Here is a 16166-nt window from a genome sequence, read left to right as displayed (position 1 = left end):
TGCTAATTCATATAAATAACAAAATAGTTTGTCAATAGTTTACTTTGTGGCATTTTAAAAACATTTTTGAAACCAACATACTGCAGTCTTACATTTAGAGGGAATTTTTTTCACATAGTAGTATGTTGTGTGCCAATTAGAATTGTGAAACTCTCAGTTAGATTTGATGCTCATCCTTTTTTATTTGTGGAATAAGGGTTATTCCTTCACATCTATTGGCTTTGTGTTTTGTTACAATGTTCTAGTGATGTTGGCTTCACAGTTCTGGGCACTGTCTGGCTTCATTGATAGTCTTTCTCATCCTGCCTTAAGTGAGTTTTAGGTTTGTGATCCTTTTTACTTTGTACAAGACGATCCTTCTCCCTGTACTGTTTTGTTTTCTCTGCAATATCCCTGTGTGTGTGTTTCAAAGTTTGGCTTTGTTTTCTTTCTTTTGTAGTTATCTGTTTCTCCCATGAGCTCATGTACATTTCCTGGTTACATTTTGGTTTGGAATCAGAAATACTGCAAGATATGGCCAGGATACTTCTGCGAAGCTGCTTCACTTTCTAACCTAATAATGTGGTGTTTGTCGTGAGTTTTTCTTCTGATGTGAAGAGTGCTTCTGATTTACTTGTCAGGTTGTTTAATTGCTCCTGTCTCATATTTTTCCTTTCTAGATTGCATATGCATTTTGAGGCACTGACTTGTTTGATACCGACATTGAGACTAGTGCTTTCCTCACAGAAACTCTGGAATCATGTAACTCAAGTTTACTCTGCACTGTTAGAAAAGTGCATTTTCATGTATTTTTGTTATTTTCCCTTATCATCAATGATTTGCTTTTATTAACTTGAGTCTTGTGCATTTTTGAGCAGGTTCTAAGATTCTAAGTCAGAAGTTCTCAAATTTTCTTGCATAATGGTGTCTTTAATGTGTCAGTAATTTTTCACAGTGACTCTGGCCAAAAGAAATACCTAGCAGTTTACTTCAGTTCATAGTTGGGAAAAAACAACTTAAATATTTCTGTACTAAAAACTTGATAACTGTTTGATAAAATGTAATGCAGATAAATTGAAACTAAAATCACTACTTTAAGATGTGTGTGCCTCTTGGGCACCGCACAAATTTTGAAACACTGAAGATGGGTTGGATGTTGCCTTCCTAATTTCCTGTGCCACATTTATTTTCATTTAGTTGATTTAGTCGCTTTTTCTTATAGTAACCACTGAAAACCCAGCTTAAAAAATTATTTTTAAACTGAGTTGATATTGGGGTACCCCCAATAGATATTACACCATGGTGTGCCCACTACCCACTCTCCCATATTGACAACACCATGGACATTCTGTTTACCTTTATTTGTTCCCCTTTCCTCCTTTGTTCTTTTCACTTCTCCCCTTGGTGCTTCAGGTCTGTAGTGAGCTATCAAGGGTTAGTTTTTCAGCTTGTCTTTATGGACTATTAAGTTAGTTACTTCGTATTCCACAAACTGGTCACACCATCCTTCTCACTTATTTTACTTAACATTATCCCTTCAAGCTCCACCCATGTTGCTGCAAATGACAAGAGTTTATCTTTTTTGATTGTTGAGTAGTATTCCATTGTGTACATATATCACATCCTCTTAATCCACTAATCTGTTCTGGGGCTGTTAGGTTGTTTTCACAGTTTAGCTATAGTAAATAGTAAAATACAGTATAGTAAAATACAGTAAATGTGAAAGTGCAAGTTTCTTTTCTAATTAGTGTTTTTGAATCTTTTGGTTAGATGTTTAGAAGTGGAATTACTAGGTTGAATGGCAGATCCATGGTTAATGTTTTGGGACATCTCTATTGCTTTCCATAAGGGTTGGATCAGTTTGCATTTCCACCAGCAGTACAGGAGGGTTCCTTTTTCTCCACATCCTTGCTGGCACTTGTTGTTCTGATCTTTTTGATATGGGCCATTCTCACAGGTGTGAGATGGCATCTCATTGGGCTCTTGATTTGCATTTCTCTAATTATAAGTGATGGTGAACATTTTTTCATGTACCTGTTGGCTCTTTGAATGTCTTCTTTGGAGAAGTGTCCATTTTTTCATCTGTATTTTTTTATTACCTTTATTTTTTTAATTATTATTTTTTAATTTTTATATTCCCCATACAATTGAAACTCCCTGATTTTGATCCCAATCTCTCCTTTCCCCCCCTCCCCCCCCCACAAAGTGTGTCTCTGGTTCATAGTTGTTTGTTGATTTTGATTTTTTCCTTTCTTATAGTTATTCTTTTGTCCATTTTTTGATAGGGTTATTTGTTTTGTTTTTGTGATATTTTATGGGTTCTTTGTAAAATTTGTTTATCCGTTCTTTGCAGGTGTATGGTATACAAATATTTTCTCCCATTCAGTAATATGTCTTTTTGTTTTAGTTATGGTTGAAAACCCAGCTTTCAAAAGATATTATGTCATAGAAATGAATATAGAATGATGTAAAGTTGAAACTGTGAACTAATTTGTAGTTTGCAAAGTGATCAGCAGATGTCCTATTCACTGTGTTTCTCTTGAAAGTTAACTATCCTGCATTGTTTCTATGAGTTCTATATAGTGTGTTGGTGTGCTTTGGTGTATAATATTGGAATTATAGCCTTTTAAAAATGTTCTCTTGTCTACCATGTTACTGAGTTTTTCTGGTGTCTATCAAATTATCTGGAAGATATCTGGTAGGCACTCATTAAATTTTGGTTGGTTTCCATTGTCCTTAAGGAAGCAGTTGATTTACAGAAATTGTGACCAAAAAGAACATATAAACAATAAAAGTTGTGGAATAAAACACATTTTAAAGTATACTTTGTTGAGTGGTATTTTGTTATGCTTTTTCCTTTCCTCTGGAATGGATTCTGACAATTGTAAGATACTCATATGGGCTTGTCACATTTATAGTTTAAAATCTTAACTCATCTTAGACATCTGTTCTAAGAAAAATAATTAGAGAGAATTATGATGCAGTGGTCTTATACTGAATGTTATTTTGTAACTTGGTTAACTCCTGTGCTTTTAAGTTTTAGTAACTTAATAGTCCTATTTCAAGGTAAGCTCTAAGATAGGTGTGGCTTCAAATTTCTTGTCATTAGTTTAACTGAGTCACCTTGCTCTGATTCACTAGTGCATATAACCAACTTAGGAATAAAAAATTAGTGGATGGATGCAAGGGTTATAACATCTGCTTTGTCAACATCATTCTACTAACTGAGTATTATACCTACAGAGTTCAGGTACTGGAATCCAAAAGATAGATATAAAAATATCTCCTTTAGAGAAAGTTTTGGTATGTTACAATTGTGTTTTGACTTGATTGGGATTCCTCTTGCTTAAAAAATTGGTTTAATCCTCCCTAGAGTGTTAAATGTTAACTAAATATTTTGCTAATTATGTAGAAGGAGTACCAGATGGTTTCTGATGATGATACTGTATGGGTGGGAGCACTGATAACTGAAACTGTGGTAAACATTGTAGCTCCGTAATCATAATCCATGACAACATGTGCTTTTGTGACAGAGGATGAGACTAGTAAAAGATATTTTAAGGTAAAGGAACTTCTATTAGTTCCTAGGAAAGAGTTTGGGTTGCTTGTAAACTGCCATGCAATAAGAATGTATGATCTAGAAGGAAATGCTCTTGTGTTACAATCATCAAAGTGATATTTGTATATATATTTCCTTGGAAATTCATTTTTTTAAACAATTATGATCCTTTCCCCTTTATCCTGACAATCATCTCAAATTGTTATACTTTTTAATTCATCAGAATGAGATTTTAGCTGAGATAATATATTTTCTGAGTTTTGTTACATTTGCCTTTAGTTAACCTGCACTGAATGTTGGTTACTTGTCCCTTCCTTCTGCTCAATATACCTATACTGGAAAGTGGAGAATGAAAATTAATTGCTACACCAGTCTCTGTGATGGACTCCAAATCTTAGGCACTTAGTAGCAATCACCAAGATGTGATGATATATAATAATAATTATGATAACATACAAATTTAGAATAACCTATCCTACAAGGGTATCTTACTGGAAGCAAGAGCCAGGTATCAATAATCATAATTTACTATAAAGAGATGCATTCTTATTTAAATGGACTTTTATTAGGACATTGATATACACCAAAATATTTCTTTTTACCAAGTTGGTGGAATTGTCACTTGCTTTTAAAATATGGTATAACAAGAAATTTTTTTTTTAAGATTTATTTATTTATTTATACATACATGCACTGGGTACAGTCAGAAGCGCAGGAGGGTGAGAGAATTCACCAGAGCCAGAGCGGGGAGCAGAGCAGGCAGAAGGACCGAAGTACACTGCTGAGGGGAGCAGCAGGCGGCAGGAGAGGTCTGCGCGCCATGTGGGACCCTCCTCCAGTGGCCGGGGAGCAGCTGGGGATCAAACCAGCGCTGCAGAGGCTGCAGGCAGCCTCGCAACCCACCGCTCAACCGCTGCGCCACCGGGGAGGCCCTATAACAAGAAATTTTATCGAAGGTTTTGTAGATTTATCAGAGGAAAGAGAAATACAGATTTAGCTTTAAGAGATTTATAATCAGAAAAATGCACATTGAAACAATTTAAGAGTTCACCCTTTTATATATATGTTCAGATTGGATGTATTAATATCAATTAATATATGTTGAAGGAAAATACAGTTATACATTATTAAGGTAAATAAGGCCATTGACTTCAACTAGTTCAGAATAACAGATTTTTTTTTTTTTTTGAGAAGTAAATAGTTACCTGTAGATTTAAGTGTGAATTCAGGAGTTCTTAGTCTTTAAAGACCCAGAGCGAATAGGCCAGAACCTATAGGCCAGCATTAGTAGATGCTGCCATCTACTAATTTGTGAGTTAACAGCTTCTGAATATTTTTTTATTGTTTTCAAGATCTGTTTATTTATTTATACAAGCACTGGGTACAGTCAGAAACACGGGAGGGTGAGAGAATCCACCAGAGCCAGAGCGGGGAACAGAACAGGCAGACTGATGAAATACACTGCTGAGGGGAGCAGCAGGCGTGGCAGGAGAGGTCTGTGTGCCATGTGGGACCCTAGCCGGCAGCTGGGGATCAAACCAGCGCTGCAGAGGCTGTGGGCAGCTTTGCAGCCCAGCGCTCACCGCTGCACCACTGGGGAGGCCCAGCTTCTGAATCTTATGAGTAGCACTTTTCTTTTTCAGATGTCATTCATTCCTATTTCTTCTGATGCAATATGAGATTGATAAATCTATCATACTCTCTATGGCTATACACAAAATGAGGTCTGTAGATAATTGACTTTGTTTGAAAGCTAGATATAAGATTAACTGAAATAAAAGAGATATTCATAAAAGCCACAGTAAAGTTAGATTCAAGAGGATTAAAATGAAATGATCTGTTAGGATTATCTTGGGTGTTGTCATGTTCACTGAGTTGTGTTTACAGAGAAAGGAGTCATGTTGAGGTGGATGGTCTGTATGATTCAATTCATTTTATTGCAGTGTCATTTTACTTTTGTACAAATGGTTAAATATTCACTGCATTCTCAAAGGTTATATATGCCAGAAAAGGGCAGAGTCATTTGGAAGAAGGAATTGTTTATTGCTCAAGAATACCTGGTTAAAGTAGAATATAAAAATTATTAAAAATTACAAAAAGGTTTATATATTTAGTGGCCCTGTCTGGGAAGTCATGACTTGTTCTCCTGTATTTTATATGATCTTGTTCTATAGTGTTTACTCCAGTATTCATTAGCATAAGACTGAATTACCTCTTGTCTTTGTTTCATCTAATAGCGCTTTATAGTATATTTGAAAAACAGTGTGTCATCTTAAAAATGCTTCCATTATTCTAAGGCCATCATACCAGAATGTGAAATCCTAAAACTTCATTTCTAGATTTAGGCAATTATATTGACTCCAGGAAATATAAAAGATGTTTGTAGCTAATATATTAACTCCACATAGGATAGATTACTTTACACATATGAGCATATACATATAACTGTTTTTTTTACTTAAAAATAAATAAAGATTTGCCAGGAAATCTTAATCCTTTATTAGTATTCACAAAACCTTAGATATTTGTTATGTGACAGGGATTATAAGCCTTTTTTTTGAAATTCAAAACTAAATTAAATCTATGTATGTATATGTGAATAGGTTATATCTATGTATGTTAAAAATTTATAAAGTCACAAAAGTGTAGAGTAAAAAGTAGTCCTCTTACTTATTTCCTGCAAGTTCCTCTCTTTCTCAGGTTTCTTCCCTAAAAGCCATGTCTATCACCAGCCTCTTATATATCCATCTAGAGATCTACTGTGAAGTGCCTTTTTCCCTTTATGTGAGTGGTATTATATAAATACTTGCCCATACCTTGTTTTTTCCTTTCACAACATTTTGGTGATATACCTACTTGTACATATAAAATGTTCTCATTCCTTTTACATGGCCACATAATATTCCAACATTTGAATGCAGTATGACTTATTTAATTCTTCCTTAGTAATGGATTTTTTGGGTTGTTTTTAATCTTTTGGTGTTGAATAGCCTGTAAGTTGTTTCTTGTGTTCTTGTACAAGTATATCAATAGGAAAAATTCCTAGAAATGGAATTTTGGGGTAAAGTTTATATGTAATTTAAATTTTAAATAAGTATCATCAAATTGTCTTTTATAGCTGCTGTACCAAATTGTACTTATAACAATAGTGTTTGATAGTGTGTTTCTCCATATCCTGGATCACACAGGTTCAAACTATTATCTTAAAGTTTTAGTTTGCATTTTTATCATTTTAAATTAGATTGCTTATCTTATCTTTAAATGTCAGGTAGTTAAGACAAACTTGTTTTTAGCTTTTATATAATATAATCTCCAAGTAGAATGGTGCTCAAAGCAAGATGTTTTATCATGAAATAAATATCTGTGTAACCTCAACTCAGGTTAAGAACATTTCTAGTACTGTCAAAGTCAATCTTATTCCCCTACCAACTGCTATTCTTCTTTCTCCTCAAAGATAAAGTTGTCCTTACCTCTTTTTTTTTTTAATTGAGGTAACATTGGTTTACGACATTGCATGTGATTTAGAATCGTCTTCAGGTGTATGTTACCAGACCATACTTACAGCTAAGGCACTGAAAGTCCTCCAAGATAGTCCATTGTGCCCCTGCCCCACTTCCCTCCTTCTTCTCCATCCTTCCTCTAGTAGCCTCAAAACTAGAGTCATATATCTAGAGTTTGTTTTGTTTTGTTTTGGTTATCTTAATCTGTTTTGTTTGGTTATCTGAACCTTTGTTTTGTTTCTCTATATTACACATAAGAGTGATACCATCTGGTGTTTGTCTTTCTCCTGACTTATTTTGCATAGTGTAATTCCCTCTCATTCCCTCTCATTCCATCCATGTTTTTGAAAATGGCAAGAGGTTTTTTTTTTTTAATAGCAGAGTAGTAGTCCCTTATGAATATATATCAGAACTTCCTAATCTGTTTTAGGGACTTAGGTTGTTTCCATAGCTTGGTTGCTGTGAATAGTGCTATAAGACTTGAAGTGTAAGAACTAACATAGTCAATGGTGAAAAACTGAAGTCTTTTCCTCTAAGATGAGGTATAAGAAAATGTCCACTTTTATTGCTACTATTCAACAAGGTTTGGAAGACCTAGCTAGAGCAGTTAAGCAAGAGAAAGAAATGAAAGGAATCCAAATTACAAAAAGTTAAAACTATGACTGTTTGCAAATGACATGATAATATACTTACAAAACCTTAGAGTTTCCTCTAAAAACACTATTAGAAACAGTGAGTCATTACTGTAAAGTGGCAATATAGGAATCAATATACAAAAGTCTGTTGCATTTCTGTATGTAACCAAGAAATAGCATGAAGAAATCAAGAAAATAATCCCACTAACAATCACACTTAAAAGAGTTATGTACCTAGGAATAAACTTAACAAAGGATATAGAAGACCTTGACAATGAACTTATGAAAAACATTGTTAAAAAAATAGACAAAGACACAAAGTGCCTAAGAACAGGTGAGTAGATTAGGAAGATTTGGTGTATATACACAATGGAATATTCTTCGACAATTAAAAATGATGAACTTTTGCCATTTGTAACAACATAGATGGAACTGGAGGGAATTGTGGTAAGCAAAATAAATCAGGAGAAAGACAAATACCAGTTGGTTTCACTTGTATGGGGAATATAGAGAAACAAAACAAAAGGTCAGCTAAAACCAAACCAGTAACAGATCCTAGAATTCTTACTGCAGAATTGATATGGAGGGAGAGGTAGAGAGCAGGGCATAGAGGGGTCAAAATTACTATGGTGGAGGACTATGGGTGCCTTTGTTGTGGGTGTGGTGTGGTAATATATATCTGAAGAGGTGTGATACTCTACTTATGAATCAAATACAGTTGAATCAAATACAGGTAACAAATGTTACCTCAAAGAAAAGAAATTAAAAGTGAAATGTTTACCAAGGTAAGGGAGGTCAGGAGATCAGAGGTAACACATTAGTAAAAAGAGACCCAAAACGATGGCTATATCATGATTTCTCATTAGCAGTCTGAAGAGAAGAGTGCTTTTCTTTGCATAAACATGAACATTTTGCAGACATTCAAACAGCTTTTTCAATAAAAAAAAAAAGGAAGAAGGGCCTCCCCAGTGGCGCAGCGGTTGAGCGCTGGGTTGCGAAACTGCGCGTGGCCTCTGCGCCGCCGGTTCGATCCCCGGCTGCTCCCCGGCCACCAGAGGAGGGTCCCACATGGCGCGCAGACCTCTCCTGCCGCCTGCTGCTCCCCTCAGCAGTGTACTTCGGTCCTTCTGCCTGCTCTGCTCCCCGCTCTGGCTCTGGTGAATTCTCTCACCCTCCCTCCCGCACTTCTGACTGTACCCAGTGCATGTATAAACAAAACAAACAAACCAGCAAAACAAATAAATAAAGCATGCCTCTATTAAAAAAAAAAAGGAAGAAGAAAGCAATTCCATATATAATTACATTAAAAAGAATTAAGTACCTAGGAATAAACTGAACAAAGCAAATTAAAGACTTGTGCAATGAAACTGTAAGACATTGTTAAGAGAAATAGAAGGTGACACAAAGAGATGGAAAGATATTTTCTGCTCATGGATTGGGAGAGTCAACATGTTAAGATAGTAACTTTACCCAAAGTAACTTAATACATCCACTACAATCCTTATTTAAGTTTTAATACTGTTCTTCAAGGAAATATAATAAACATCACTGAAGTTTGCATGAAACCACAAAAAGATCTTGAAATAGTGACAAAAATGAGGAAAAGAGATGTTTTATGCTCCCATGCTTTAAACTATACTGCAAAGCTATAGTCATCAAAAGACCATGGTATTGGACTAAAAATTGATACACAGGCCAATGGAATAGAATTGAAAGCCCAGAAATAAATCCACACTTATATGGAGAGTTATTCTGCAACAAAGGGACTAAGATTACACAATGGAGAGGAAAGTTTATTCAACAAGCAATGTTGGGAAAACTGGACAGCCACATGCAGAGAAATAAAACTATACCAATATCTCATACCATACTCAAAAATTAATTCAAAATGTGAGTAGACTTGGATGTAAGACCAATAATCATAAAATACATAGAGGAAAGCATAGACTAAACACTCCACGATGTTGACTTTTGGGGTGTCTTTGGGAACTTGACTCCAAAAACAAGGAAACTAAAGCAAAAATAAACAAATGGGACTATATCAAATGATAAAGCTTCTGCTCAGTAAAAGGATGAATCATCAAATAAAAAGATACCCTACCAAATGGGAGAAAATATTTGTGCCTGATATATATGATAAGGGACTATTATCCAAGATCTGCAGAGAATTCATATAACTCAAAACCAAGAAAGAAAATAACCCTATAAAAATGGACATAATATCTAAATAGACACTTTTCCAAAGAAAACATATAGATGATCAACAGGCACATGAAAACAAAGCTTATTATTATTATTATTATTATTAGGTAAATAAATGCAAGTCAAAACTATATCAAAATACCACCTCACATGTATGAGAATAGCCATATCAAAAAAACTAGAAACAGGGCCTCCCCGGTGGCGCAGCGGTTGAGCGCTGGGTCGCGAAGCTGCCCTCAGCTTCTGCAGTGCCGGTTCAATTCCCAGCTGCCAGGTGAGGGTCCCACATGGCGCACAGACCTCTCCTGCCGCCCACTGCTCCCCTCAGCAGTGTACTTCGTCAGTCTGCCTGTTCTGTTCCCCACTCTGGCTCTGGTGAATTCTCTCACACTCCTGTGCCTCTGACTGTACCCAGTGCTTGCATAAATAAATAAATAAATAAATCTTTAAAAAAAAAAAAAAAAAAACTCCTCCACCCCAAATAGAGAAATTATAGCTACCTCCATAGATAATCACTTTAAAAAAAAATCAAAAAGCTAGAAACAACGAGTGTTGGAAAGGGGGTAGAGAAAAATGAACTTGGTACACTGTTGGTGGAAATGTAGACTGGTCCAGCCCACAAGGAAAACAGTATGAGTGTTTGTCAGAATATTAAATATAGATCCAGCAATTTCACTTTTAGGTGTTTCTCCAAAGAATACAAAAACACTAGTTTGAAGGGATAAATGACTCCCATGTTCACTACAGCATTATTTACAATAGCCCAATTATGTTAACAATGTTAGTGCCCAACAACAGATGAGTGGATAAAGAACATGTGATATACACAGTCAAATACTATTCAATTGTAAAAAATAGATAAAATCTTGTGTTTTGCAACAGCATAGATGGAACTAAAATAGATTATGTAAGCTAAATAAGACAGAAAGAGAAAGACAAATACTGGATGATTTTGCTCTTACATAGACTATCAGAAAATAAAACAAAAGAGAAGACAGAACCAAACTAAAACAAATTCTTGGACACTGACTACAGAAACAGAGTGGGAGAGGGAGTGGGAATAAAGAGTCGGGAAGGCCCTGTGCATTATGGAGGACGATTATTGATGCTTTGTTTTTGTTGGTGGGCATAGTGTGGTAGCATACAGTTGAATGTGTGTGACTCTATAGTCCGAAAACATATGCAGGCTTGTAAACAAACATTACCTCAAAATTTTTTTTTAAAAGTGCATGGCGACCCATTCATCTGTGCAGTTTTGTTTTGGGTACATTTAATAGAGTCTCAGGGAAGAGGAAAAGTAGGAAATGTTATCCCACCTAGGAAACATTTTTATATCTCTAATCCATGCATAAACTTGGGAGATAAATGGTAATATCAACCATTTTCTTTGCATAGTCTTTATTTCATATAATAAAGTTTCTGTAGTATGCTTTCATAGTTTTTATAGTATGTTTTCTTAATATAATTCATAGAAAACTATAATACTTTGTCTTCTTTACTAGGCTAAAAACTTTTTTTTTTGTGTGTGTGTGTGACCCTTGCCGGTGGCCAGGGAATGGACCGGCGCTGCGGAGGCTGCGGGCAGCCTCGCAGCCCAGTGCTCAACCGCTGCGCCCCCAGGGGAGGCCCCACTAGGCTAAAAACTTCTTAAAGTTACCTACTCTATTAGATTTTTGTTTTGTCAGAGCTTAACATAGTGCCTGGCATAAAACAAATACTCAGTAAAAAATGAGTAACTTTGATTTGCTCTAGGAATTACAACACTTAAATAATTAACCCAAATTTTACTTTTCTTCTTTTAGTCTCTCCCCTTTCAATTTCTGTCACAAATTGAGCAATGTTGAATAAATAATAAGTGCAACATACATGTTATATAGCAAGTTCAGACCATGTAAACTCTGCATTCACATAAATTGTTCTGGTCTGAATCCAGTTGATAATGCAGCTATTATTTTTATAACCTCATCCTAAGTACATATTTGTACAACAGGCAGTATCAACTCATCTAAGTAACTTAGTGTTATTTGCCTGATACTTTAAATTACAGAGCTCCATTACTGAATTCATTACTTGTGGCTAAGAGGGAGTGGTTCTTAGAGAGTGGTAGCATGAAGAGTTTCTTAAAATGAATATCAAAATGAACCCTTTTTATATGTCTTTAAATTTAACTACTTAGAACAAGTACAAAGAATAGCCCTACCTCTTTTGTCTATCAGCTTACCCTATAGAAAATGGACGATGTTAAAAAATGTATGGGCTTATGTTTGTAGCTTCTGCAGCAGGGGTTCAATCCCGGCAGGCTGGCGAGAATCCCACATGGAGCCGCTGACCTCTCCCGTCTCTCCCGCTGCTCCCTCAGCAGTGTATTTCAGTCAGTCTGCCTGTTCTGTTCCCTGCTCTACCTCTGGTGAACCCTCTTACCCTCCCACACATCTGGCCTGTTCCCTAGCTCTTGTATAAATAAATAATCTTTGAAAAAAAATTTTATGGGGTTAGAAATTAGTTCTTTTTTGTAAACTAGTGCTAAATGATCGCTTTTCAAGTGATTCTGCCACTGTATTTTGTGTGCGGACTCAGGGAGAGAAAGCTCAGCAGGGGTGAAATTCTCTCCTCTTTCTGGGTATGATAATGCACTGCAAATGTTGAGACTGTTTTAACTATAACATTTATCTTACAATGAATTCAAATTGTCAGTTGCTGGAGATCTGGGATTGTGCTTTATTGTCTGTATCCCCAGAGATACCACTTCATGTTATACATCCTGTGCTCTCTCAGAAATGTTAATTGAATTGCTTTATTGTTTACAAATTAAAAGAAAAACAAAAACAAACCCAAAATGAAAAACACCAACATCCTGCAGTAACTAATACAATTTCATCTTTAGCTTTTCACTTTTTAAAAAATTAATTTATTTTTAATGGTATTATCACCATAGTGCATCCACTACCCACTCACCCATATTCCACCATCATACACCATTGTGCTTCCTTCACTCCTGCAACCCCTCCCTGCCTTGGAGCTTCAGTTCTGCAGTGAGCTATCAAGGGTTAGTTTTTCAGCTTGTCTTTTTCTGACTATTAATTTAGTTACTTTATATTCCAGAGTTTAGTGACACCATCTGGTGTTTATCTTTCTCCTTCTGACTTACTTCACTTAACATTATTCCTTCAAGTCCACTTCATGTTACTGCAAATGGCAGTTTCTCTTTTTTGATTGCTGAGTAGTATTCCATTGTGTGTATATTACCATATCTTATCCACTAATTTGTTCTGGGGCACTTAGGTTTTTTGCACAGTTTAGTTATAGTAAATAGAGCTATGATAAACATGGGAGTGCAAGTTTTCTTTCAAATTGGTTTTTGATTCTTTTGGATAGATGCCTAGGAGTGGAATTACTGAGTTGCATGTTTAATGTTTTGAGATATCTCCATACTACTTTCTTTAAGGGCTAGGCCAGTTTGCATTCCCACCAGTAGTATAGGAGGGTTCCCCTTTCTCCACATCCTTGCCAGCACTTGTTTCTGGTCTTTTCCATATGGGCTATTCTCACAGCCGTGAGATGGTATCTCACTGTGATCTTGATTTGCATTTCTCTAATAAGTGATTATGAACTTTTTTTTTTTTAAATGTATCTGCTGGCTGTTTTGAATGTCTTTAGAGACATGTCTGTAACTAAGAAAATTTTAAAATTAAATGCCATGTCTAATTTCTAATCCCTCCTTACACTTAAGAAAATATTTTATTTTTCACAAACAGAAATTCCAAAACCATGGACAGACAATCTTATAAGTAAGAAAAAACATTTTATCGAGTGACAACATTTTCATTTTTATACAAAAGTTTTTGTGAGTTTGTCCAATTTGATACAGTTGACTTTTAGACTACCAGTTTTGAATTTCAGTGTGCCTAGGATTTATCTGGTGGTTATGCTTTAAAATGGGTTTGTAGGCCATGCTCTCAGAATTGCAGAATCAGTAGGTCTGGGTAGGGTCAAACAGTTTTAAAAAAAAATATTTTAATAAGCATCCCAGATGGTTCTGATATAGGGAATTTGAGGATTATGTTTTGTTAAGCATTTTTTCTTTAGATTTATTTATCACAAGAACTTCTCTAACTTTTGTTACCAAAGTGATACCATATATATTTGAAATCAGATAGGCTGCCAGAAAAATAGAGATATTAAAAATGTAATAATAGGTGTTACTTCAAAGTAACGTATTTTGCTAAGACAAATGCGACATGAAGGAAGAGGAAAACGAGAACAAATTTATTGAGTAAAAAATTAAAAATTGCATTTCAAATTTCTTCCTGATCCACTGTTGAATTTACGTTTGATTCTGATGAGGTGACCTTGCTGCTTTATGTAGTGTTTATGAAGAGTATGGAATTTTTCTGTAGCAAAGACCTCAAAATACAAGAATTTGGGGGATTAAGTCACATGGTGGTTCTGTAAATAGCTTTTGGAAATCTGTGGTCTTTATTTTGGTCTTGGTTCACAGTGATAATCTGCCTTTGCAATGTGCAAGACATGCTATCTTCTAAATAATGCTCATTTTTCATGTAGACACTATTTTTATGCTGAACATCATTGTTCACAAATAGATCCTTTTGAATTGCTTTTTCAGGAGAACAGTAAAGTGTTGACAGTAGTGAAAATGTGTCCAACTTAGGCAGTTCTGATTTACTATTCTGCTATACTTGTTGGTGGAGGTGAACTGGCAGACCAAGGAAATATTGCTTTAATCCCTTCTCTTCTGACCCAGAAATACCTTAACCCCCACCACCATTTAAAATGTGTTAAAGTAGCCTTAGGAAATGTTACATTAGTACATAAATGTATTCTTCCTAGAGAGTGTGGATAAAATATAAAATTATAGATTCTTAATATGGTAGGGACTTAAGCGGAGAATTGGCATATGTAAAGTTATAAAATATGCCTTCCAATCAGTATTTATCATATTACATTCAATGTGCTAGATATTTCCTTTTCTTTGTTGGCTTGAAAATATTAACCTAGATAGTTTTCTTACATGCAAAATGGAGTATCAGATATGCAGTTATCCAAATGTGGTCCATGGAGACCCTTTCAAGGGGACTGAAAAGGCAAAACATTTTCATCATAATACTAAGATGCTATTTGCTTTTCTCATCTGTTGACATTTACACTGAGGATGTAAAGCAATTTTGGACAAAACTGCTGGTACCTTAAGCCAGTGTAAGTAGCCATCAAAATATTTTTTTAAATCATCACTACTCACAGGAAAAAAAAAAAAAGGGCAGGTTAGCTTAAGAGTGTTGTAAATGAAGCAGTAAAAATTACTAATTTTATTACTTCTTGACCCTTAGGTACATTTTTTTAACACTCTGTGTTGAAGTATGAAGTATGCATACATCCCTTATGCTACATACCAAGTATGATGATTATCTTAAAGAAAATCACTTGTGATTAAGTTGCAAACTTGACTATTTTTTTTAATAGAACATTTTTACTGGAAAGAATGACTAATAGTCAGTCACATAATGGTTATTCAGATTTGGGTGCATGGCTGACATATTCTCAAAAATGAGCAAAGTGAGCCTACTATTTAAGAAAAACAGCTGACAATGTTGTCAATAATAAAATTTCAGTGTTTAAGAGAAAACTAGTAGTTTGAAAAAGTCTTTTTTCATTACCATGAACTCAATGGCTTCCTAATAGTTAAAAAGCTTTTCTGATAAGATGGGTGGTAATATTAACAAATGTGATTTTAAACAATATTGAATAGTGAAACTGAAGATGGCAAAACCCAGTGAACCTGTATTTTCCAAATGAACCAATGCATGGTGTTACAGAATTATGCATGGGTAAACAATGCATTTAAAATGGCTTCCAAAGTAACAGATTACAAGAGGTTCATTGATATGTACATTTCAGATTCCTTGTAATTAACCTTTGAAAAACTATTATTTAACAATTTTTGATCTATCCAAGAAGAATAGATACTATTATCTGAAAGATCTATTTAAACTCTTTGACTCTTTCCAACATCATATCTATGTGAATATAGATATGGATATTTTACAATTTTCACCAAACCAACATGTCAGATTGAATGCATTAGCACCTGAGAATACAGCAGTTTTATTAAACCAGGCATTTAAGATATTTACAAAAATAAGAAAGTGTCAATTTTCTAATTTCTTTATTTTAGAAAATATGCTTGTATTTTGAAAGTATATTGTTTATGTTATGTTATAGGTTTGCAATTAAATGATAATTATTTAATTACTTATTTAAAATGAATTAAAAGCT

Source organism: Talpa europaea (genome assembly GCF_964194135.1).
Source record: "Talpa europaea genome assembly, chromosome: 1".
NCBI lineage: Eukaryota > Metazoa > Chordata > Mammalia > Eulipotyphla > Talpidae > Talpa > Talpa europaea.
Note: the sequence above shows the minus strand (reverse complement) of the source record.